Genomic DNA, 27,473 nt, shown 5'->3' on the forward strand with positions numbered 1-27,473 from the left:
GTCACTATTTGATGAACTCTTGACACGAGTTCTGGGTTCGCCAACCCTGTTTTTGGCCACCCTACGCCGAAGGTGAGCCATTCTGATTCACAGAATTTTTTTAGTTCAAACGGGGTAGCCACTGGGTCTCCATAGTCCCTAGAAAAACCAGCTTTGAAGTTATCGAACATACATTGAAGGGGTGTCTGTGAGACACCTCCCTTGCTACTTCTTCCACCCATGTTCTAATACACTGCCACTGACCCATGAAGCCGGAAACTCACGGTCATCAATGGGAACTGCAATGGCTTAACCACCCACACAATCCTAACAATGGAGAATTAAGGACGCCACCTTATCTCCGGAGACTTTAGGACGCCACCTTGTCTCCTAGGGGGTGATCAGTCCCCTCTTCCACTCCAAACGTGAGTGGGTACAGTTCCTTTACTTATACTTGCCTGCAGACGTCTTCAATTGTCCGCGGACTACAGGACCAATTCTGTTTGTCCCTTGTGGATCCTTGACTGGAGTGCTTCGCTGGCGGGCATGTCCTCTATCCCCTCGACGAAGTCTCCCCGTAGACAAGGGCTACGGAGCCAGCTTGGAGATTCAAACGCTGGGACAGGGGTTGCCCACCAGGGCAGTCCGTCTGGAAGGTCAATGGCCTCTTCCTGTCAGTCCCATCTGGGCCGTGCCATTTATTATGGAATATAGGAACTGACACAGAATTCCGGGATCAAACAGAAAAGGTTTATTGCGCAGGTTCAGTTCGCAACACAAAAAGCAAAGACTGAACAACGTTTAATTTGTTTTCCAAACTATTATAGATCTTACAGGCCCCCCCATACTCCCCACACCCCCTCCCTTTTCCGTCTCTCAAAGCTAAAATGAAATGTGGTTTTTCTGATAAGTCTTCAAAATTGTGGTTAGGCTAGGTGTGATTTAAGCTTCCACTTGCAAACTAAACTTCTTGTTGCAAATTCTTAATCTTCAAACTAAAGCTTTCCTATTACAGAACTCTTAACATGCTCCATTATAAAGACAGTTACATATATTTAAGATTCCTATTATCCCATATTATACTATCCCATATTAGCCTGGCTGGCTAAGCCTGCCAAGCGACCTGTTTAGTGACAATCCTGGCCTTGTCCCTCCAGTCTAGTGTCTTATCTGTCCTGCTGCCTCTCTGCCTGCCTGCTCCCTGTTGCATCCATCCATCGCATTGAAGTGCTGCTGATTCTGGCTGCTGGTAAATGACCCGGGTTTTTTTTCCTTTTATTTTTTTAATATATTTTAAAATAATATTTTATTTATTGTGCAAAGAATTTTTTAAAACAATTTTACTTAAAAGTATTGAGTATAGAATATTTTAAAATGGTTTACTTCAATTTATTGTGTGTGGATTCTTTTTTAAAATTGTCTTAGACTTTTTTTTAAAAAAATTATCCAAAATAAATTAAAATAAACCATTGTTAAAAATTCTATACTCAATACTTTAAAATGTATTGTGCATAGAATTGTTTTAAATCGTTTTATTGTAATTTATTGTGTATGGAATATTTTTTATGGTTTCATTTTAAATTATTGTGTGTGGAATAGTTTGAAATGGTTACAGTATAAATTATTGCTGGTGGAATACTTAACAATGGTTTTTAAGGATTTTTTTTTTAATTTATAGAATATATATTTTTTAAATTATTTTAGGGCATTTTTATTTTTTAATTGTTTATAAAATATATTTACTACAAGAAATATTATTCCTTTTTGCAAATGTTTTCTTTGTGATGCAATATGTTGCTTAAAAGTGTTCAGACCAGGTTTATTTGTCTCAAAGTGGCTGCTTTTCTATGGGCAGGCCAGGTTGGTGCAAGGCAGCTTTGCCAGATTTTGTGTGTTTCACCCTCGTTGTTTAGGTAATTGTGAGGTGGTTGCTGGTTCTGTGAGCTTCCTGGCACTGTCCTTTATAATTTCCCACAATGCCTTGATGGTTTTTATTCCAGTGGCTTTGTCTTTCCTGTCCTTAGGGTTGGGGTAAAAAAACTGGTTTCATTTGCAGTCCTTTTTTTTTGGGGGGGGGGGGATTCTTACTTTTTGGTGTTTTCCTGACACTGTCATAGTTTGTGTGGGTGTGGGTGTGTAATGTCCCACTGTTATCTATGCATTAATAATGATCTACTAATATTTCCTTATACATTTTAGTGACCTTTCGTTACATAATTGGTGCTTTCTTTCATAGTTTTGGATTTCTAATTCCTGTTTCTTTTAGTTAGCAATTGCTAAAACAAATCCCATGTGAAAAAGTATTCAAAGCCTTCTTGATTTTAATTGTCAATTTATTTATTCCTGCACATTGTAATATTTATTCATTTTCATATCTCTGTTTTTCCACTGTTGTGCAAACATAATTCCAGCAGCTGCTAACATGTGTAAAATTAAATATATATTGTACTCCCTTTCAAATAGCCAAGAAAATATTTCTGGTTTTAATTCCATATCTTGCTTTACCATTGCTTCTAACCACTAACTTCTGAATAGCTACTTGGACTGACCTAAGTAGTGAACCTAATTCATATATTCCTGTTTTTTGGAACTGAGAACTAAATTTCAGAAAAAGGAAATAAGGTGGTGTGCAGAAGACCGTCAAGCCAGTGAGATCCTTCCTCTATAAGTAGCTGTCTTTATTGCTGGGTGTGTTCTGTGCTGGGTTCATCCTTGAGATAGTAAAGTCTTGCTTTCTGTGTCTCCCCTTTGTGCAGGTTATTGGAGCAAGGTGGTGAGGTGGTGGTGCAGAAGACGCAAAATAGGACAGTAATTTTCCTTTTCTATTATTTTTTGTGCTTGTTTCATCCTAATGCAGTGCATGCAATTAACGTCTTGCTTTCTATGTCTCTCCTTTGTGCAGGTTATTGGAGCAAGGTGGTGAGGTGGTGGTGCCGAAGACCAGCAAGGCAGTAATCTTCCCTCTGTAAGTAGCTGTCTTTATTGTTTTGTGTGCTGGTTTCGATCCAGTGCATACAACAAAAGAGTTCATTTCTGTGTCTTTTCTTTGTGCAGCCCATTCATTGGAGTCAGTATACTGAAGACTGGCAAGAACAGTCATCTTCCTTCTGTAAGTAGCTCTTTTATTGTTTTTGTACTTATTTTAATCTTATTGTAGTTCATCCATTGGGGCAAAGAATTCAGTGACATCGTCTTGGCCACTCCCAACCAGTCACATGGTTGGCAAGCCACTGCCACCGGTCAAATGGCTGGCAAGCCACTCCCACCCGGTCACATGGCTGGCAAGCCACTCCCACAAAGCAGGCCACACCCACAGAGTAGGTTCCCAAAATTTTTGAAACCCACCACTGGTATTATTGTAAATATGCTGATAGGTTTAATGAATGATTAGATAACACAATTCTTAGAATCATTTATCTGACCAGTGATTTATGTCACTTTGGATCAAATTGTACAATAGTGGCACACAGCTCAGATGAGAATTTTATGGGTCTTTCCTGATTGGAAAGCTACATACTATAATGGCTGTCTTCTCATCTCAAATAGAATCTTAAAGTTGGAATTTGTTGCTTTTAGAAAAAAAAGGAAAGTACATTTTTTTGAGAGTCAGTGTCAGCGTTCCAAATATCATGCAGAATTAAATCATTGTCCAAGGCAAAGTTATCCTTAAAGCTCCAATTTAATAAGACAGACATGTTGGCATTATGCTATGAAATTTCAACTCTATTTTACATCCTGTGGGTTCACCCAGTTGAAAGTTCATATCTATCCCCACACCCCATAATTCATCACATGTTCCAATCATCATCTTCCACGCTGGCATCTACACCCCTCTGCGGTCAGGTGTCGAGGTGAGGAGACAAAAGATGACCTTGGCTTCTAAGAAAGAATGACAACAATACATACCACAATCCTACTCCTTTCTGTCCCCCTCCTAATTACTACACTAATGAAACACATAGGAAATTATAAGAAAGTGTGGCAGGCCAAAGATTCTTAAAGGAACCTCTGCAGGCCTGACACTCAGCTTCTTTCATGGTTGTGTATTCAGCTTGGTATGTAACAGAATGGCATACATGAATAGTACAGGATTCTGTGGTGAATATAGATAATTGACTTACGATTGGTCGCTTAGTGATCATTTAAAGTTACAATGGACCTCGCCAAATGACCTAGATTCGAAGTTCCAACAGCTGCCCTTCCTACAGTCACTTTATCACATTTTGGATGTTCGGCACCCAGCCAGAATTTATGGCCATTTGCAGCATCCCATAGTCACATGACTGCCATTCCCAATGTTTGTTTGTTTGCTTTCCTGGAAACTAATGTTGACTTCCAGGTTCAGGCAAAAGAACATCCATTGCAGATAATGATAAAAAATACTTAATGTCTGGGCTTTTACTTAATTACTGCCACAAAACCAGCTGTAAAATGAGGTGTGGCCACATGGTAATTTGAATAACAATGTATGATCATAAATCTGGGCTCAGTTATAGATGTAAGTTGAGGATTATCTATCCAGAGCTCTGGCTATGCTTCATTCTAGTATGTGGGGGTGTTATGTGTAGGATCTCCTGCTGGGGGCGGGAGGTTGGACTAGATGACCTACAAGGTCCCTTCCAACTCTGTTAATCTGTTAAATTATTGTATATTTATTCCAATTTCATTTTAATTGTATTTTATTCCAATTCAATTTTAAATTATTTTTATTGGACTTTAGTAATTATTTATGTTAAAAAGCAAACTAAAAGTTCAAAAAGCAAAGTTAAGACCCAGAGATGCTTAAAAGGAGAAAACACAAACTGTACAGGAAGATGGCCGTCCATGAGTGTCTGGCCACTCCCAAAAGAACTGCAATCTTCAAGTCTCACATTCTCAATATCTTTTCCAGGAATTTCCAAGGTATTGATGTCAGCCAGATTGGTCTGTAGCTTCCTGGATTCATTTTTTAAAACTTTCTTTAAAAGTAGGAACAACAAAGGTGCTTTCCAGTCATTTGGTAGTTCCCCAGTGTTTCAGAATCTTTGAAAAAATAGGTGTCCATGATTCTGGGAAATTATTGTTGACTTTTCTTGCAAGCCTTAGTTCATTCTGAGCCTTGTCTTTTCTGACTTTGCAAGTTTGGGTTATATGCTAATATTTTGCCTTAGTTACATGCCTCTCTTTCACTTTTTATACTTGTTCTTTTTGTCTTTCAGATTAACAAAGATTTCTTTGTGCATCCATGCTGTTTTTTTTCTGGGATCTCTTATTTTTATTCTTCACTGGAATTGTGCTAGACTGGGCTTTTATAATCTCATTTTTCAAAGTATCCCAAGCTTCTTGGATTGCTTTCCCTTGAGGATTTTGATCCACAGTATCCTTCCTAAGCATTATCTGTTTGTTGAAATCAGCTCTCTTAAAACCCAAGATCCTACTTTTTCTTCATTCTATCGCTTGAGCTTGCAATATGCTGAATTTCAATATTTCATGGTTGCTCTGCCTTAAGATTCCTATAACTTCAACCTCTTCTATCATTTCATGGCTGTTAATGAGAATTAAGTCCATTGTGGCTTATATGTATGATATACATGGAAAATATATATTAAAAACCATAAAGTTTACACATTTTGGAAATTTGATATTGATTTGATATTTATTCAAATGTGATATTTACATAAAAGTTAATTCTTTGAAAAACTATATCAAATTCTTAAATTTTTTAAAATTAAAAACTAATCATTTTTTTTAACATTCAAAAATTTATTTTTCTGTTCCCTGTCCAAATTTTTTGTGACCATCACTAGTGTAGAGAAACTTGTAGCCCACTGTTCTACAACAGCCAGACCCTACAGCTTATGGGGAAATAGGATGCTGGAGGACTTGGGGTGCTACTATATTTCATGTTCAACTATTGCAAGATTTGGTTATGGGTTTTCCATTACCATTTTTTTTCTTTCAGATGAGCACATTTTGCTGATTTCCTTCAATGTCAGACTCAAGCCTTTACATATCAGCAGTTAGGTGCCTCTGAAGCAGAGCTTGAAGCTATGCCAAATGTGAGTGTGAAGCAGTGTACTACTTTGAATCTTACAACTCTGCTTTCTGAAACTACAGATGAAGGAAGTTGCCAACATAACTGTTCCCAGACCATAATCCTGGTAGAAAAACCTTGCTCAGATCTGTGCCCTGCAGAATCAGTAATGTGTTCTTCAAAATCCTGAATCCAAATTCCTTTTAGGATACATTTTTCTTTGTGATTGATAGAGTCTATTTAATAGTGGCTGCATTTTCTTTCTTTTTAAAAAAACTATCTGCTGGATGGAACTTTTGCTACCTTTCTGGGAACCTGGGCAGCTAAATGTATTACTTCATTGCCAGAAATAACATGGTTAACATCTTTATTGGCTATAAATATGCTTTTGGCGTTTGCCATGCTTCAAGTACTTTATGGAAGCTTAGAGGATTCTTCAATACGTAATGGGTAATTGATTGTCCCGTCTACTTTTCTTTGCGTTTCGGCTGAGCAAGTCCATTTGAAAGGACATTGTTATATTTAAGCTATTACAGACTGATCTGTTCCTGGAGCCTATGAGGAAACTTCCAGTAGTTTCTTCTAGTGAAATTGTTGGACTTTTAGGTATCAAATATTTGAGAAATGCCTCACTGATTTTGCTGCCCCCAACCTCATCTAACACACACACACACACACACACACACACACACACATGAAGAATGGTTGTAGGATTTAGGTTTGGTTATTCTAGAAAAAAAGAAGAATTAGAGGATACTTGCTAGCAGTATTCCAGTATTTAAATGGCTGCCACAAAGAAGAGGGGGTCAAATTATTCTAGAAAGCACCAGACCTCAGGACAAGAAAAAATGGATGGTAACCTGTCAAAGAGAGAAGCAACCTAGGATTAAGGAAAATCTTCCTAACAGTGAGGATAATTAACCAGTGGAACAGCTTCTTCACAAATCATGGGTGCTCCATCACTGGAGATTTTTAAGAAGAGACTAGACTACAGATGGCTAAACTTTTCCACACAGTGTCTGTTAGATTCGGGCAACGAGAGAACAGACTCCGGACACGTAGTGACTTAACAGCTCTTTATTAGTAGTAGTAGTGATCCAGCTTGCTCTGTGGTCTGAGGGTTCCCCTTTTATAGGGATCGGGTACGCCTCTCGACCAATCAGAGCGATACCTGTTTCCCGCCGTAGCGGCGGACCAGAGAGGAGACTTGCCGCGATATATGTTAATATCTAACACCCCTCCCCTCTTAGATGGAGCATTCCGGTTAGTTACATAGTCTTTCAAATAAGTGGGTGTTTGTCTCACCCGGGTGGAACGCCGTAGTTCGGGTTGAATGGGAGTGGTTGCAGGATCGGTTTCGCCTGTTCTTTCAGCTTCGTGTTTGGGGGTCTGCAGGCTTTCATTGCTTTGGCGTAGTTCTGGTTCGCGATTGACCTCTGGTTCTATCCTGGGCTCAATGGTGTTGTGTTCCTCCGTGTTTGGGCTCTCGGATGGCTGACTTTGTGCTGGCAGATAGTTTTCGTTCTCGGCTCGTAGGTCTGAGTGTGCCAGACGACCCCGTAGTTGATCGATGTGCCTTTTCCAATTCCGTCCATCTTCTAGCTCCAGCAAATATGAACGTGGACCCGTGATGCCAATTACCTTTGCCGGCATCCACAATATTCCCCCTGCATAGTTGTGGGCCTATACTGAATCCCCTATGCTAAAATTCCGAATTTTGCTTGTAGAGTCTGGGGGCGATGTGGCAGAGTAATTTAGGTGAAGACGGTCCAGGTGAGACCGTAGACAGCGGCCCATGAGTAGTTCAGTGGGGCTCCTACCCGTCGTTGCGCTGGGGGTAATATGCTGAATTAAGAGGTAATGATCAATGCGTGATTGCCAATCACCTGGACCCATCCTAGCAAGGGCCTCTTTTGCGGATCGCACCATTCTCTCCGCCTGTCCGTTTGATGCCGGATGGAATGGCGCGACGAGGGCATGCCGAATTCCCTGACCTGCTAAGTACATTTCAAATTGCATGGCCGTGAACTGGGGCCCGTTATCAGAGACCAGGAGGTCGGGCAGGCCATGAGTGGCGAAAAGTCGCCGTAGTACCTTAATGACTGCGTCTGCCGTGGTTGAAGTCATTAGGACTACTTCTAGCCATTTGGAGTATGCATCCACAACTATAAGAAAGGTCTGACCTTGGACTGGCCCTGCGAAATCGATGTGTATTCACGACCAGGGTGCTTTAGGCTTCTCCCATTCTGTGGCGGGTGCTTCAGGGGGTGCTGGTCTAGATTCTTGGCACGGATCACAAGTGGTCACCCATTCCTCTATCTCTTTGTCCATGTTTGGCCACCAAACATAACTTCTTGCTAACGCCTTCATTTTAACGATCCCCGGATGCCCAACATGTAACGCTTCTAACACATTTCTTCGTAACGCATAAGGAATAACAACTCGATCCCCCCACAATAAACAACCTTGTAACACTGAAAGTTCATCCCGTTTTGCCCAAAACAGTTTGAATTCCGGGCCCACGTTTCCCTTCGGCCGCCCCCTCCAAACCCAGGTTTGAACTTGCTTTATTACATTGTCCCTAGAAGAGAATCTGGCAACGTCGCAGGAAGAAACCGGTCCTGAGTCCAAACAGTCAATTAACAGAACCGGTACCTCGGGAGTGGGGTCTGGCAAAAGATCCGGGAGTGGGCAACGGCTGAGTGCGTCTGCATGTCCTAGAGTGGAGCCCGGTCGATGTATCAGCTTGTATGAATACGCAGCCAGGAAAACAGTCCACCTGGTCATGCGTGGAGAAAGGGAGACTGGTGTGGGGCGGTTTCCCGCCAAAAGTCCCAACAGCGGTTTATGATCTGTAATTAGTTCGAAATTGCGGCCGTAGAGGTATTCGTGGAAACGTTTAACTCCAGCCACAGCAGCTAACGCTTCCCTGTCCATCTGGCTGTAATTCCTCTCGGCCGACAAAAGAGTCCTGGAGTAGAAGGCGATGGCTGCTTCGTTCCCGTTTGGCATCCTATGGCTGAGGACTGCGCCGATGCCGAATGGGGATGCATCGCAGGTCAATACCAGTGGTAGCGTCTGGCTGTATTGCACTAGCAGCGAGTCGGTGGTGAGCAGGCACTTGACTGCGGCAAAAGCTGCTGCTTCGGATCATCCCCATCTCCATGTTGCGTTCTTTTGGAGTAGTCGATGTAATGGCTCAGCAACGGTCGCCTTCTGTCTCAGAAAAACGCTGTAGAAGTTAAGTAGTCCGAGGAAGGCCTGCAACTCGGTCTGATTTCGTGGTGTGGGGGCGTCCTGGATCACCTTAATTTTCTTTGAAGTGGGGTGTATTCCCTGACCATCGATTCTATATCCCAGGAATTCTACACTAGGCACGTTAATTTGGCATTTCTCTTTTTTGAGGCGGAGACCCATCTCTCTGATTCTGGCCAAAACAGTTCTGACTCTTTTTAATAGTTGCTCCTCGTTTGCAGAGGACACCAAGATGTCGTCAAAATAGGGGACGACTCCCGGTATCCCTTGCAAAAGCCGTTCCATGACGCTCTGGAACAGACCTGGGGCAATACTCACACCGAATTGTAGCCGGTTGCATTTGAATGCTCCTCTGTGTGTCACTATAGTTTGGGCCTCCGCTGTGGCGCTATCCACGGGCAATTGCTGGTAAGCTTGTGCCATGTCTAGTTTAGCAAATATCTTTCCTGGCCCCAACGAGTGCAATAAGTGTTGTACTACTGGCACAGGATATGCGCTTTGTTGTAGCGCGACATTAATTGTGCATTTATAGTCCACGCAGATGCGGACTGACCCGTTTGGTTTGACTGGGGTCACAATGGGAGTTTCCCAGCGCGCGTGATCCACCGGCTCAAGGATTCCTTGCTCTACTAATTTATCGATTTCTTTATCAATTTTTGGGCGGAGTGCAAAAGGCACTCGTCTCGGTTTAAGTCGGATTGGCGCCACTTTTGGGTCTAAATTGAATGAGATAGGTTTACCCACATACTTACCAAGACCGGGGCTGAACACATCCTCGAACTCCTTAAAAATCTGTTCAGCGCTGCTGTTCTCCACGGCGTTGATCCCGGTGACTTCTAACCCCAGGGCTTCAAACCAATCTAGTCCTAGAAGGTTCTGTAACGGCGCGCTGGCGATGGTCACGGGCAGCTGGGCTACGATGTCCTTGAAACGAATTTGGAATGTGCCTTGGCCCACGATGGGGACTCGGTTCCCCTGGTAGTCTTGTAGCAGGATGTCTGGTGCACGTAGTTGGCTCTTTTTGAGGCTAGGGATAGCCTTTTTCATGGAGGCCCATGAAATGATCATCAGGGACGATCCTGTGTCAACTTCCAGCTCGCAAGGAGAGCCCTCCAAGAGGACTGTGACTTTCAGCTTTTTAGGCCGCTTGGTGCGGACCTGACTTATTGTGGTGAGATAGGTTCGCAATTCCTCTCTCTGGGTCAACTCTATCTCTGCATCGGTATCCTGGCAATACTCTCGTTGAGCGTCCTGGTAGAACGCTCTCTCAGCTCTTTGTGTGTAATCTCTCTGGGAATACGCCCTTTCAGCTCTTTGGGAATTGTCTCTCTGGGTAAACTCTCGTGTGTTTCTCTCTGGGTGCCCTTTTTGATTTCACCAAGTCCCTGGATTGGACTTCTGTTGGCGGTACATTGGAGGCTGCCGTGAGGAGGCAGGGACTTCGCTCCGGCACACTCGTGCGATGTGCCCAAGTTTGTCGCAGTGCGAACAAACAACGTTCCTGAACCGACAGGTAGACCGGGGGTGGTTCCCTCTGCAGCTTGCGCAGGGTGGCAAACGGAATCTGGGTCTCCCCCCAGTCCTCATGTGACTGCTCCGCATCAGGTGACTTTCCTCGAACTCGGGATCCTCGAAGTCTGGATTGGTGTCCTCGTAGTGGACTCTGACGTGTCTGGGTGCTGGCTGGCTCGCGTTGAACCCGCGTTGTATGGTTTCTGACGATCTTTCCGCTGATTCGGACGCCCTTGCTTCGTTTAGCGCTATTTGTAGGGTTAAATTTGGATTTGCCAACAGCCTTTTTTGTAGCGAAATGTCCTTTAACCCACAAACAAGTCTTGCCAGGATTTGCTCGTCCAGATCCCTGAACTCGCAGTGAGTCGCTGCTTTACGTAGGGCTGCAACATATTGGTTGATTGATTCTCCCGCCTTCTGGTTCCGCGTGTTGAATTCCTGGCGGCAAATGTGGCGGGAAGGTTTTGGCGCGTAATGAGTTTGCAGAGTCTGTTGTAGTGCCGTCCATGATACTGCTTGTATCGGTGTAGGCTCGGAGAGGTCTCTGGCCGTGTTGAAAACTTCTCGCCCACAGTAGCTGAGGAAGATGTTCTTCTTTCGGGAATCGGTTATTCCCGTGTATTCGTTTGCTTCGAGAAAACACTCGAAACGAATCATGTATGCCTCCCATTGGTCGTTCATCAGGTCGAACGGAGCGGGAGGAGTGTGCATCACCATCTTCTCTGCGTTGAATTTGCCGCGCTGCGATGGCCTGAGATGGCTGCCGGAATTTCTGCCGAATTCCTGGGCTGGATCGAATCCTGGGATTCTGGAGGTAGCTTCTTCGTCCTATCTGTCTCTCAATCCCACCTTCGTCGCCAATGTTAGATTCGGGCAATGAGAGAACAGACTCCGGACACATAGTGACTTAACAGCTCTTTATTAGTAGTAGTAGTGATCCAGCTTGCTCTGTGGTCTGAGGGTTCCCCTTTTATAGGGATAGGGTACGCCTCTCGACCAATCAGAGCGATACCTGTTTCCCGCCGTAGCGGCGGACCAGAGAGGAGACTTGCCGCGATATATGTTAATATCTAACAGTGTCCAAAGTGTGTACGTGTGCCCAAACACCAAAAATGCAATGCACCCACGCCCCCCTGTGCATGCACCCTGCCTCTACGCATGCTCACATATTCAGCATGCACCCCCACACACAGCTCCCATGTATGCACCCCGTCCTCAGCATATACCAATATACTTTTGGTATTTGTCTTGCTTCAAGTACTTTATGGAAGCTAAGAAGATTCCTCAGTACCTAATGGATAATTGATTGCACCATGTACTTTTCTTTGCGTTTGGGCTGAGCAAGTCCATTTAAAGGACATTGTGATATTTAAGCTATTAGAGACTGATGTGTTCCTGGAGCCTATGAGGAAACTTCCAGTAGGTTCTTATAATAAAATTGTTGGGCTTTTCTGTATTAGATATTTGAGAAATGCCTAACTTGACTTTGTTAGCCTTGCCCTTGTTTATCTCTCTCTCTCTCTCTCTCTCTCTCTCACACACACACACACAGACTCCCCCCAAAAAAGAGAAACAATTCTCTACCTTCCCCAATCTAGGCTACCCTGAGCAATTGCGGCAGCCCCATGACTGGACCTGAAGTTGGGCTTGGACCTCATGCCAGGCTTAGTGACACAACTGCCACTCAAAAAGGCTGCCTCAGTGTCCCAGTCCCAGAATCTCACCACTTACATTCAGGCAGTTGGGCTTTTTCCCTGTTGAAAAGCCTTGCAGCCCTTCTGAGGTTCTGGTATGCACAAGGCTTTCATTCTTGAAGTTCCTTTAGAGAATAGAATGAAGGCCTTCATTCTTGAAGTTCCTTTGGAGATTAATCTTCCACGATCTCTGCAACCAATGAAAATCATATGAATTCTTTTGGGACATTATTTTTAAGCAGTTGTGACTTCTGTGGGATTTTAAAATCTTTTTATGCTGTGAATGGGTGAGACAGGGTGGAGAGCAATGTTGGGAGGTATGCTCTCTCCCTGGAGCCAAAATTGAAGATGTGACTGAGAACCTAACCCAACTAATTAGGCCCTCAGATTAATACCCTTTCCTCCTCCTTCACATTGGGACAAATGACACAACAAAACACCCGAGAGCAATATTGAGAGATCATAAGCAACTAGGCAATAAACGTAAGGAGATAGGAGTACAAGTAGTTTTTTCATCAGTACTTCCAGCAAAAGGTCTACACCCATTGAGAGAAAAATAAACTCTTGGCTAAAGAAAGAAAACTTTGGCAATACCTACAAAAAGGACTCTTGGCAAGAGATTGGCTGCACTTGACAAAAACAGGAAAAATGTACTGCCATTACAGAAACCTGGTGAGACAAAACTCATGACTGGAATGAACTGATGGATAGACACCAATTGTTCAAAAGAAACAGATTTACAAAAAGAGGAGGTAGAGTTCTACTAGCAGTAGAAGTAAGAGATCATTACATATGTACAGAAATGCAGACTAAACCCCTCCAGAATATATATGGGACAATATAAAAGGAAACAAAGTGACATTGCCATAGGTGTGTCTTACAGGCTATCCAATGAATGAGAAGAAATAAATGAACTTTTTGCCAACCAGTTTGCAAATGTATGTAGGAAGCATACCACAGTAGTAATGGAAGACTTCAACTGTTCAGATATCACCTGGAAGACAAACTCTGCAGCAAATGAGGAAATCAAGCAGATTCCTAACCAACCTTTTCAACAATTTTGTCATTTAGAACAGTGATCACCAACTGGTTGTTTGTGAGAAAATGTTGGTGGTTTGCAGATAAATCTTTGCATTTCTCTCAAGGAGCCTAGCTGAGGTTTTCTGTGCTGCTCATGCTTCAGGGCTTTGACTCCCAGGGATAGGATGTTGTCCTTCAAGCAGTTAGCTTGGGTGCCTGTTAGCAGAGAGAAGAGCCAGGGGTCAATACTAGCTTTGCTGTCCATTGCAGCTAGAAATCTCAAAGATGGCCGAGAATACACATTTCTCTTGTAGCAGCCCAGATGCTAGATTGGCCTCATGTAAACTCTCATCTGTTGAGGAGTGCTTGCTGAAGTGGCATGGAAATTTTGGCTGAGCTCCTGAAGAGACTAGAGTTTGTAGGGGGACAATCTAGCATCTGACATGAACAACAAAGCTAGGGTTGACTCTGGCTGCTTCTCTCTGCTCTAGTGCTTCGCTGATGAAGTTTACCACTCTAAGTCCCAAGCAGCAGGAGATGAGAGCTGTCTGGCACCACCAGCTAGTGCAAATATACTGCAGTGAAGGCGGAATTCTGATGCTGCACAAATGCAAGTAGTGCTTTGCTCCCACACTTTCCAGCCATCACTGCCACCGGTTCAGCTCTCTTGGGCCTCCTCCCTCCCTGCTCTGTAAGAGCACCCTTACCTCATTCCAGCTGGCAAGGGCTGCGCTCCTTGCAGGTGCTACCCATTAAGGCAGAGATTTCCAGCCCCACCATAGGCTGGTCCCATATTCTAGAGCTGTAGTAGTCACAAGCCTGCCCTTTGGTCATCCTGGAGCAGTACCTCCACCCAGGTGCACTACTCCAGTATAACCAAAGGGTCGGTTCTGTGATTACTACAACTCTGGAATATGGGACTGGCTTTCCCACCAACATCAGCAAGCCACCGTCAATCTGCCTATCATTATTTTCCTTCACTCAGATTGACCAAGCTCCTTTTTTTTTAAAAAAAGTTTTTTATTTTTTCATTTTCATAACAAATAACCACATGTATACTGTTACATAACCAACATTTTTAATATTATTTAATATCTACATCAATTTGTCTTACCATCAACCCTCCAAAACAATTATTGGCTCTTCTGCTCTCCATACACCATATTTGTACCCTATCCATCACTTTCTTCTCTCTCTCTCCTCCCCCTCCCTATCTCCTTTCTTCCCTCTGTCATCCTTCTATTCTCTACTTCCTATTCCCCTCTCCTTCTCTTCTCTCCCCTTTCCACTCCTTCTTTCTCTCCTTCTCTTCTCCCCTCTTGCCCACTCTCCTATACCTTTCTTCTTTCCTTAATTCTCTCCTCCCTTCCTCATGCTTTATCTCATTTACTAGGTGTATTTCAGCCTCTGAGCAAGCTCCATTTTATTTTGATGGTATTTATAATTTCATTTCAATAAACATTTTTAGTTTTAACATATATCCTCCTTCTTTTTTGAAAGAAAAAAAGTATACATATATAGCAATTATATTTTTAACCACCACCACCCCAACCTATTTTTGGCTGGAATGTGGACCTGCTATTCTCATCATAATATTATATAGTTATACATCATTATAAGCCCCAAATTTTTAGTTTTGTCTTTGTAATCTCAATAATTTTCCATTTTAAGTATATTTCATGTTCTTCCTCCATTTTTCCATATCTTTATTCAGTTTACCCTTAATTGTCTTTAAATAACAATCTTTATTGTTCAATGTTCATTCCAATTCCATTAATCTACTACGTAGAATAAGAAGTGGTACACACCTTACTTTGTTCATCTTCTTAAAAATTCTGTATGCATCCATATTTCGTATATTTTAATCTATACTTAATTGTCTTTCCATTGTCATATTCAATCAATTAGCAACTCAGTTTAATTATCATGTAAAGGAGTAAATCACATACCTCAACTTTATATTCTCCACATAACAATTTCTAAGTATCTAATTTTTCCCTAGTAAGTCTTTTGTCCCAATTCTCTATTCCTGTCTCCTCCCTTTTCTTTGTTGTGACATGTTCACCCCCTTCAATTTTCCCCAAACTACTGTCAAACCCAGTGTACTCAATGTCTGCTTTTTACTTCCCTTTATTAGAAGGTAGAGGAGGGAACTAAAAGCAAACGTATGCTGGATTTGATCCTTATTAATAGAGAGGAAGTGATAGAGGGAGTGGACATTGGTGAAACCTTGGGTGATAGTGACCACATCATACTGAAATTCAGTATAATGCAAACACAAGTGATTGAAAATAATAAAACCACTGTCTTAAACTTTAAAGAAACTGATTTTAACAAACTATGTGAGACCCAAGGAAAGATTCAATGAAAGAAAATCTTAAAGGGGAAAACAACTCAAAAGGCATGGAAAACTCTGAAAAATGCGATCATAGTAGCCTACTCCAGCACAATAATAATGAAAAAGGAAACAAGAAATTCAAAATGAAGCCAGCATAGCTGCACAAAGATCTTTCTGAGAGACTGAAAGACAAAAAGGACAAGTACAAAAAATGGAATGAAGACTGGAAAAAATCAAAGATATAAGTACAGATTAGGAGAAACCCTGGTTCAAAAACTATGATAGGAACCTTGGAGTCCTAATGGAGGATCACTTGAATATGAGCCAGCAGTGTGCAGCAGCCATCAAAAAATCTAATACAATCCTTGGTTGTATAAACAGAGGCATAGAATCAAGATCACGTGAAGTATCAGTACTACTGTAACAAACCCTAGTTAGACCACACCTAGAATACTATAACCAATTTTGCTCAACATATTACAAAAAACCATTGAGACTTTGGACAAAGTGCAAAGAAGAGCAACTAAGATGATTAAAGGTCTGGAGACCAAATCATAAGAAGAACAGTTGCAGGATTTGGGTTTGGTTAGTCCAAAAAAAAAAAAAAAGAAGAAGAAGAATTAGGGGCAACATGCTAGCAGCATTCCAGTATTTGAGGGGCTGCCACAAAAAAGAGGGGGTTAATTTATTCTACAAAGCAACATAGTTCAGGATAAGAAACAATAGATGGAAATTAATCAAAGACAGAAGCAGCCTAGGATTAAAGAAAAACTTACTAACAATGAGGATAATTAACCAGTGGAACAGCTTGCCTTCAGAAATCATTGGTGCTCCATCACTGAACGTTTAAAAGAAGAAACTAGACCAGTAATGGCTAACCTTTTCGAGACTGAGGGCCCAATGCATGTAAGTGTGCCCAAACCCCCAAAATGGAATCCATGTGCACCCGTTGCGCATTCAACCCTTCCCCAACCCATGTGCAGCAATGATCCGAAGAGCAACTGGCCAGTGGGTGGTGTGCATGCATTGTAGCAGAGTTGAAGTGCGGCGATGGGTTGATTGCCAACAGAGAGATTTCTGTGTGCCACCTCTGGCACACGTTCCATAGGTTCACCATCAAAGAACTAGAAATAGCTGAAATAGTATAGGTTCTCTTGCTTGAGCAGGAGGCTAGACTAGAACATCTCCAAGGTCCCTTCCATATTCTATTCCATTCCATTCCTTTCTGTTCTATTCTTTGGGTATCTTTGGGTAGCACATTACTGCAGAATTAGTAAAGTGTTCTTCAAAATCCTTTGAATTCCTTTTAGGATAACTCTTTCTTTGTGATTGATAGAGAAATTTTTGTTTTTTATTTAATTTAAAACTAATTCTTTTTTAAAACATTAAAAATTTACTTTTCTATGTCTAATTTTTTTCTGACTCTCACTACTGTAGAGCAACCTGTAGCCCACTGTTCTGCAACAGCTAAACCCTGCGGCTTGTGGGAAAATAGAATGCTGGAGAACTTGGGGTGCTACTATCTTTCATGCTCAACTGTTACAAGACTTGGTTATGGGTTTTCCATTACCAATTTTTTTCTTTCTGATGAGCACATTTTGCTGATTTCCTTCAATGTCAGATTCAAGCCTTGAGGTGCTTCTGAAGCAGAGCTTGAAGCTATGCCAAATGTGAGTGTGAAGCAGTGTACTACTTTGAATATTACAACTCTGCTTTCTAAAACTACAGATGAAGGAAGTTCCCAACATAACTGCTCCCAGACCATAATCCTGGTAAACCTGTGCCCTGCCCAATCAGTAATGTGTTCTTCAAAATCCTGAATCTGACTTCCTTTTAGGATAAACCTTTCTCTGTGATTGACAGAGTCTATTTAATGATGGCTGCATTTTCTTTCTTTTTTTAAAAAAGTATCTGTTGTTTGGAACTTTTTTTTACCTTTTGGGGAACCTGGGCAGCTGAATATATTCTTTCATTGCCAGAAATAACATGGTTAAAATCTTTATTGACTATAAATATACTTTTGGTGTTTGCCATGCTTCAAGTATTTTATGGAAGCTTAGAGGATTCTTCATTACCTAATGGGTAATTGATTGTCCCATGTACTTTTCTTTGCGTTTGGACATTTTGGTACTTAAGCTATTACAGACTGATGTGTTCCTGGAACCTATGAGGAAGCTTCCAGTAGTTTCTTCTAGTGAAATTGATGGGCTTTTATGTATCAAGTATTTGAGAAATGCCTAACTTGAATTTGCTGGCCCCAACCTCATCTCTCTCTCTCACACACACACTCCCCAAACAAAAGATTCTCTACCTCCCCCAATCTATGCCTTACTGACACTTTGTCACACCCCAAGGGTGGGCCTGGAGTTGGGCTTGGACCTCATGTCAGTCTTAGTTACACAACTGCCACTCAAAAAGGCGGCCTCAGTGTTCCAGTCCCAGAATCTCACCATTTACATTCAGGCAGTGGTTTTTTTTCCTGTTGACAGGCCCTTGCAGCCTAACTGAGGTTCCGGTATGCACAAGGCCTTCATTCTTGAAGTTCCTTTAGAGAATAGAATGAAGGCCTTCATTCTTGAAGTTCCTTTTGAGATTCGTCTTCCATGACATCTGCAACCACTGAAAACCATATTAATTCTTTGGGGACTTATTATTTTTAAGCAATCATGACTTCTGTAGGACTTTTGCTACTTTTATAATCTTTTTATCCTGCAAATGGATGGGACATGGTGGAGAGCAATGTTGGGAGGTATGTTGTCTCCTTGGAGCAAATATTGAAGATGTGATTAAGATCCTATCCAAAATAATTAGGCCCTCAGATTAATACACTTTCCTCCTCCTTCACATTGAGATAAATGACCCTACACAAAGGTCTCTTGGCAAGGGATGGGCTGCACTTCACAAAAACAGGAAAAGTGTACTCAGAAAAAGACGGAAGAAGGACTTTAAACTAAATGCTTATATACAAATGCTCAAAGCTTTCAAAACAAACAGGGTGACCTTGAAGCAGTAGTATACAAGCGTAGGAATGACATAGCTGCCATTACAGAAACCTGGTGGGGGAAAACCCATGACTGGAATGTACTGATGGATGGATAGCAATTGTTCAAAAGAAACAGATTTACAAAAAGAGGAGGTGGAGTTCTACTAGCAGTACAAGTAAGAGATCATTACATATGTACAGAAATGCAGACTAAACCCCTCCAGAATGTATATGGGACAATATAAAAGGAAACAAAGTGACATTGCCATAGGTGTGTCTTACAGGCCATCCAATGAATGAGAAGAAATAAATGAACCCTTTGCCAACCAGTTTACAAATGTATGTAGGAAGCATACCACAGTAGTAATGGAAGACTTTAATTGCCCAAATATCAACTGCAAGACAAATTCTGCTGCAAATGGGAGATCAACCTTGCAGACACCTTTGTTATCTAGAAGGTAGAAGAGGGAACTATAAGTAAAGTTATACTGGATTTAATTCTTATTAATGAAGAAGAAGTGATAGAGGAAATCGAAGTTGGTGAAACCTTGGTTGAAAGTAAGCACATCATACCTGAATTCAGTCTAATGCAAACAGAAGCAATAGAAAATAATTCAACCAATGTCTTAAAACCACACCTAGAATACTGTAACCAATTTTTGTCACCATAGTAGAAAAAAGTCATTGAGATTTTGGACAAGGTTTAAAGAAGAGCAACTAAGATGATTAAAGACCAGGAGACTAAAACATATGAACGGTTGCAGGATTTGTGTTTGGTTACTCTAAAGAAAAGAAGAATTAGGAGCAAAATGAGAGCAGTATTCCAATATTGAAGGGGCTGACACAAAGAAGAGGGGGTTAAATTAGTCTACAATGCACCAGATGTTGACAAGAAACAATGGATGGAAACAAATCAAACAGAGAAGGAAACTGGGATTAAGGAAAAACTTCCTAACAGTGAGAAGATTTAATCAGTTTGCCTTCAGAAATCATGGGCGCTCCAGCCCTGGATGTTTTTAAGAAGAAACTAGATGGCTTACTTTTTCTGGACTGAGTGCCCAAAGTATGTGCATGCATCCAAACCCACAAAATTCAATGCACATGAGCCCTATACATTCACCCGCGTCTGTACATGTGCACATGCCCCCTGCACATCCTCCATCCTCACACATGCATGTGAGGCTTCCATGCAAGTGCCGCATCCCCTGAGCATGCGTGGCAGAGATCTGAAGACCATCTGGCTGGCACATGCACATTGTGGCGGAGTTGAACTACAGCTATGGGTCGCATTTCCCACCCAGACTGTGCTGCGTGCCACCTTTGGCACACATCCCATAGGTTTGCCACTGTGGGACTAGAAATTTCTGAAATAGCATAGTATTCCCTTGCTTAAGCAGGAGGCTGGACCAGTGGTGGGGTTCAAATAATTTAACAATTGGTTCTCTGCCCTAATGTTTACTTTCAACAACCAGTTCACCAAATTGCTCAGAAATTTAACAACCGGTACTCGCAATGTGGTGTGAACTGGCTGAATCCCACCAGTGGGTTAGACTAGAAGACCCCCACAGTCCTTCTAGATTCTGTTTTGTTTTGTTTTGTTCTGTTATATTCTATTCTATTCTGACTGATGGGAGCAAGAAAGGGGGCTCTTTGGATATCTGTTTTCAGTAAAAGGAAGCACCTTTGATTAATGTCTCTAATGTTTCTGTCTTTTAATATGAAATAGATTTCTCATGGGGGAAATGAAGTTTTGATAAGAGATGGTTCAGAATGGACTTGTAAAAATAAACTCAAAGAACTCATTAAAATTGTTAAAAAAAACACCCTTGAATATCCAATTATTCATTAACAAGATCATATTAAGAATATTATGCTATAACATGAACACTTACATGGAACAAATATACTACTGATCGTGGTCTCTGGATGCATTATGACTCCAATTATGCTAGCCAATCAGAGCAGAAATTCCAAACCCAAAACTGTTTGAACTGTATATAAAGTGATTTTCCCCTTCTCTAAGGGTGTTTCTGACTTGTATCTGTGGCAGACCTGCCCTTTAGCTGTACATAAGTAAAATATATCAATCTACCTTTTGAGTTGGTTTTCTTTTTGATTAGGAAAATACCAGGCTAAAGAACCTTATTATCATTTACAGCTAACAATCCCAACCAAAAGGGAATAAAAGATGCTGGCCTGTAAAATAAAATCATTGGATTTTCTCTTTGGACATTCCATGAAGGTAAGTGATGTCCTCCTTCTCCTTTGTTCTGAGCATTGATTGGTGAGTAAATCACATTATTGGAACACCTCTGTCATGTCACCCTAGTCCTTCTTTTCATTCACCAAATTCCAGCAAGTGATCTTTATCAGTTCATTCCATCAAGTTTCGGTATTGGCAATAATATATCTGCCTCCATGTACGTTGATTTCTAGTTCATTCTTTTTATTCCTCTATTTTGTGAATTGTCTAAATGCTTTTGAGTCCTTTTTGACTGACCCTGTGTTTGTTTTCTGAATGACCTGTTTTGTGACTGAGTTCCCCTTCTTCCTTTTCCCTTCTTTGTTTAGTGTCCATGACATGGAACACCATATGTGTTGTGTGGCCAATCATATAGCACTCCCATATTTTTATTGATCCAGCTAATTATGAAGCAGCTTGAGATGTTACAATGTAAACCTGCACAGGACAATTGGCTAAACATGACCACATTTGCACTTTAAAGAATCTTGCCTGTAATAGTAAAACCCTAAGCCCTAGATTACCTCATGGATTGCAGTGGACATACAGCAATAATGGTTTTAAAACTTTACCTTGCAAAGAATTTGCATTATTTTTTTGATATTTCTTAGCTATAATCAGGAGGGGTTCTAGTCCTATAAGAATAAATTAAATGGTCATTTAAATATAACTGTAAAACTTGAAAGAAGAGATGATTGTAGCTCAGGGTTGAGCTGTGGGTCTCAGAGCTTAGTTGTTTAATGCTCAACCTGAATTATTTGGTGATTCATAGTTTTTGGTGAGTAAAGAAGCCCCTTTGCAATAGCATGTTTCAGGCAAAATCCTCACTGATGCCTTGGACATCCCACAGTCATCAGCTGCAGTTTCATAGACCCATTTTTAGTTTGTTATACTTTCCCTGGAGGATCATAAATGCAAATATTTGCTAAATGAGGCAGTCACTCAATGAGACCCACATTTCTCTCACATTTGAATATGTACTTTAATCCAACCAGTTCCAATCAATCCCAATTGTATGTTAAACTTGGATCACTAGAGCTGAAATGCAGAAAATCTCTTATTCCTCCGTTCTTATAGGTTGTGTCAAAAATAGCCCACCGTCTAATATCAATAATATCCTTTTGAATGCATTTTGGGCAGAAACAGAAAGTTTTGGGAGATGGCTAAACATTTTAATGTAACTGTGTTGCAGTGACGTGCGGTGAGGTTTATGGCTGGTGAGGCACTGACACAGTAGTGGGTTTCAAAATTTTTTAGACTTGTGGACTTCAACTCCCAGAATTCCACAGCCAGGCATGCTCAGTTCCAATTTAAAGCGACAGCATCTGTTTTTCTCCTTTGCGAAAGAAGTTTACTTCTTTCTTTTTCTTCTCCCTTCCCCTCCTTCCTCCCTCTCTCCCTCCCTCCTCCCTCTCTCAAACACACACAAAGAAGTTGGATTGGACTATCTCTCCTACCCCGTTCCCTCTCTCTCACTCACTCTCTCTCAAACACACACACAAACACACACAAAGTTGGATTGGAGGGAAGAGCACCAGCGAGGAGACCACAGGAGGAGGCAGGAAGCCAGTCAAAGAGCCATATTGGAGCACACACACTTTCCCCCAGCCCCGGAAGGATCCAGCCCAGCTTCACTGATTACAGGTTTGAAAAGGCAACGTGGCTCTGCCTGCAGGGAAGAGCACAAGCAGGCCAGAATCCTTCCCTCCAGCCTTTGCCCAAAGCCCCGCACCAGGAGGATGAAGTTTGAATTCCTCCCCCTCCCTCCGACCCACACGTACTTTTTCCAGCAGTTTCAGAGAGGATTTCAACTCTGCTCTTGCCTCGGGTCCTCTGAAGAAGCCCCGTCCAAATGAGCGCCCTCTACTATGAGGCAGGAGAACTGCGTGCCTCACCTACGTCAGGAATTTTTAGGCTTTTAACCCTTGCTTAACTCTGCTCGAGTGATCATAAAACGCCTAAAGTCAGACTAGATGAGGCATGCAGTTCTCCTGTCTCATAGTAGACAGCACTTTTTAGAGGCTTTTTTAAACAGTTAAGCAGAGTCATCCACGGTGAGGCAGCAACTAGCTCAGCCTGACCTCAGCTCTCGCCTTTTTCCTTTTACATTTTTTTTTCTCTTCATGATGACAGTGGTGAGGCTGTGCCTCCCCTGCCTCACCTGACTGCACGTCACTGCTGTGTTGACACTTGCCTCAACTCTACCCCACTTTAAGAAGAAAGATTGGTGGAAGCTGGTTTCCCTTAAACAGGTCTTTGAGGATTTCTCCTTGTCCACTGCCTTCATCACCTGGCAATCTGTGGTCAATTTCAAAACAGTGTCCAGTTGCCATTCAAGTGCAGTTTGATAAGGTGTTTATACTGTTATGCTTCCATATCTTATTTTATTGAATAATAATTATCTATATTAAATGTTGATATAAAATTGCTGTACATAACATTAATAATAAAATTTCTTCTTTTCCAGAATCTTCTTCTTAGCTTACTTTTCTTGTCCATCACTCTTAATTTGTGTCATGGATATTGCTATGCAGTACCTAGAAAATTCCTGAAAGATGGTAATGTTATGCTTATGATGCCCTCCTCTGTTTCTTTGAATTGTGTAACTTGAATATGTTTCTATTCAGTACAGTTTCACAGAATCTTTAATTCAGAAGTGATCTATGCTGGCTTCTACTTTCTTTTCGGGTGCAATTCAAGGTGCTGATCATAAACCCTATATAATACTGGCATATGTTATCTGCAGAACCACCTTTCTCAAGGACCTTTATTGTCCTGCAAGATCAGATAGGATGGACATAGTCCTCATCCCATCCCCAAAATATTGCCATCTGATGGGAACTAGGAATTGTGCCTTTCCATGGCAGTCCCTCCCTTTGGAACATTCTACCTCTTGAATTTCAGTAGGACTCCATCCTACTAGCATTCCCTAAAGCTTTGAACACCTGGTTGTTTGACCAGGGTGTGCAAAAACTCACCATGGCCAACTCATCATGGCCATGTTACTTAGTCCAACTTATCATGGCCAAGTTGCCAAAGTAAACTGGTCACTGCCAAGTTGTCTTGGTCAACTTACCACAGCAAACTCAGTGCAATCAACTCACTGAGGGACAACTCACAAAGGGACAATAGAAAATGGGATAACTCAATAGGAGCATAACTCTACTATTATCTGCCATTGTTTTTTAAAATATTATTTATCCCTCCTTTAGCATCTTTTCTTTGATGATTCTATTCCACCATTTCTTTGATATTAGTATAACTCTTGTATTTCTTGATTCATCAGAGATCCCATAGTGAAACAAGGGTTTACCTGATGACAGTGGGTATATCTGCTCCTGCCCAAAAGGCACTCTTGCGGGCCTTACTTGCCGGTAACCAATACTAAATGAATTGAGAAATGCAAGAGTTACATTAAAATCGAAGAAATGGTAGAATAGAATCATTGAAGAAGGGATGCTAAAGGAAGGACAAAATAAAATGTGAATGACAAAAATGAAAATAATGTCAAAGAAATAGTAATGTGTAATGTGTTTATTTTTATAATTTAATAGGTTTCTGTCCTGTTTAAAATTTTGATTGGAAGCTGCACAGAATTAGTTATAGGAAGGGTAGCAATGTCAACATTTTAATTAACTAACCAGAGGTAGATGGCTCCTGGTTCGGCCCGGATCAGGTGAACCAGTAGTAGCAGTGGTGGGAGGCTCCCCCCAGCCACCTGGATGTTTCGGCACATGCACAGAACCACACAAGTGTAACCGAACTGGTAGTAAAATATTGGCAACTCAACTCTGTAACTAACTAACCAAATTGCACAATTTTAATAATTAATTATTTTTCCAATATCCAATTTTAATTAGGGGAACTGTCACATTTAGAATTTAGAAATACCAATGTTAAAAAGAAGCTCAGAAATGAGGAGAGCTCTTTTGAGAAGAGCTGTATAGTTTACAGGTTTCTGGAGTCAATTATCAACATTTACATATGCTGTGTGTGTATATACGAAAACATATATATATGTTTTCACAGGTGTAGGTATGCTGGTCTTGTATTTGGGTCTTTCCTATGTAAGATTTTAAGATGCTGGTAAGACTTTAAGGTGCTTGTAAAGCTACAGGACATGAAATTAATTTTGAAGGAACTAGGTTAATCTCCAAAACTGAACACTTCAGCAAGAGAATAATTATGGAAGCCATTGAAATAGACAAACACACCCATGACATGAATAAACATGATGATATCTCCTGCCTACCAGACATCTGGAAACCAGCCCTAATCAACAAACGAGCCCCACCCACCACTCAGGCCGATGCAACACGAAACAACAACGGACACACAGCCAGCACCAATCAGCACCAATCTATCAATCATGATACAACCACACAACCAATCATTCCACTTACTGAAACAAAGCCAGTACTCCAGCCCTCCCACCAAGATTTATAGAAAGACAGCAGCTCCGATCACACTTTAAGCCCAAAACCCAGCCTGAAGATGGCAAGTGAGACCTCGCTGAAATGTTGCCAAGACAATCTCAATCTTACATGGGAAAAGACCCGAATACAACAAAACCAGCATATATGTGTGACACAATACATGTATGTATGTATGTATGTATGTATGTATGTATGTTTTCATAGATTTTCACAGGTGTAGGTATGCTTTCACAGGTGTAGGTATGCTGGTCTTTTCCTGTGTAAGATTGAGATTGTCTTGGCATCGTTTCAGCGAGGTCTCACTCGCCATCTTCAGGCTGGGTTTTGGGTCCAAAATTATATATATAATTTGTTTATCAATTTATTGATTGCCAAAATGTAACATTGGGTGCCTTGCAATATGCAAAGGTAAAGCCACATAAATACTGATTACAATACTATGTGGTCAGATGAGACTGATTGGAATTTTCTTCCCTAGAGAAGATATGCTTTGACTTTTTTGATAAAACGGAGCATTTGCCAGGAACTCAATGGGAATCAGAACGGTGCTTTCGATGTTCCTGCGAATTGAATAGAATGCGTTGCTGTAGCAAGTAGGTAAAATGTCGAAAATGACATGTTTTATAAATTATTTTAAAATATTGTGCTGAGACCAAGTATTACACATGCTCCTAAATGAGAAAAAATGGTTAATTAAATCAAAACAAGTAGCCTGTGGATGGAAACTGTTGGATTGGGTAATGGATAGGCACACACAGGCTTAATGGTAACAGCAGCTCTTTATTAAGTGCAAAAAGTGAGAACAATCCAGCGAAGGTTGACAGCAGCCCTTTTATAGAGAGCTGTCAGATCCTTTGACCAACAGGATTAAATCTCTGTTCCCGCCGGAACAGAGGACCTTGGTGGAAACCACTATAGTTAGAATGAATATCTAACACCCCTCCCCTCTTGGATGGAATAATCTTACTTGTTATGTAGTCACACAGGTAAGTGGGCTTTTGGGTAGCTCTGCCTGACCTGCGCAGTTTAGTAGGAGGAGTTTCCTTGGACAGGTGGGACGGATCTGTTTGCTCCGCAGCTCCGCTTCGTGGAAGCTCCTGGAATCTTTCACAAGCCGGGACTGGAGCTTCTAGAGCCGGTTCGCTCGGAGCTCGCTGCAGGCCTGCAACCAAACCAGATAAGTTTCCCAGTACCCTTGGGCCATGCATGGAAGGAGTGAGTGTTTGCTCCATTTGAGTAGGGCTTTGGCTAACTCATGCAGGAGTTACCTCTGGTTGTCTAAGAGTGGAGTTGGAGAGGCGGCCACAGAGTTGGTCAATATGCCTTCTCCAATTCCTACCATCCTCAAGCTCTAAGAGATAAGAGCGAGGGCCGGTGATGCCTATCACTGTGGCAGGAAACCACAGAGTTCTCCCGACGTAGTTGTGAGCGTATACCGAATCTCCTATGCTAAACATCCAAATCTTGCTTGTGGAGTCTGGGGGCAATGAGGCAGAATAATTGGGGTGTAGCCGGTCTAAGTGGGACCTTAGCCGCCTACCCATTAGAAGCTCGGAGGGACTTCTCTGTGTAGTGGCACTGGGTGTGATGTGCTTAATTAGCAAATAGTGGTCGACCCATGTTTGCCAATCTCCGGGCCCATCCTAGAGAGGGTCTCTCTTGCAGGTCTCACCATTCTCTCCACCTGACCATTGGAGGCCGGATGGAATGGCGCAACCAGGGCATGCCTGATTCCCTGAACTGCTAGGAAGGTCTCGAATTTCATGGCCGTGAATTGGCACCCATTGTCAGAGACCAAGACGTCGGCAGGCCATGCATGGAGAATAGTCTCCGTAGCATTTTGATGACCACTTCTGCCATAGTGGAGGTCATACCTCTAACCATTTGGAGTAGGCATCCACAACTATGAGAAATGTCTGGCCATGAACTGGGCCAGCACAGTCAATGTGCACCCTAGACCATGGTGCTTGAGTTTGCTCCCACTCCTTAGCAGGCGCCTCT

The sequence above is a fragment of the Natrix helvetica genome (genome assembly GCF_964273705.1).
Source record: "Natrix helvetica genome assembly, chromosome: Z".
In the NCBI taxonomy this organism is placed as follows: Eukaryota; Metazoa; Chordata; class Lepidosauria; order Squamata; family Natricidae; genus Natrix; species Natrix helvetica.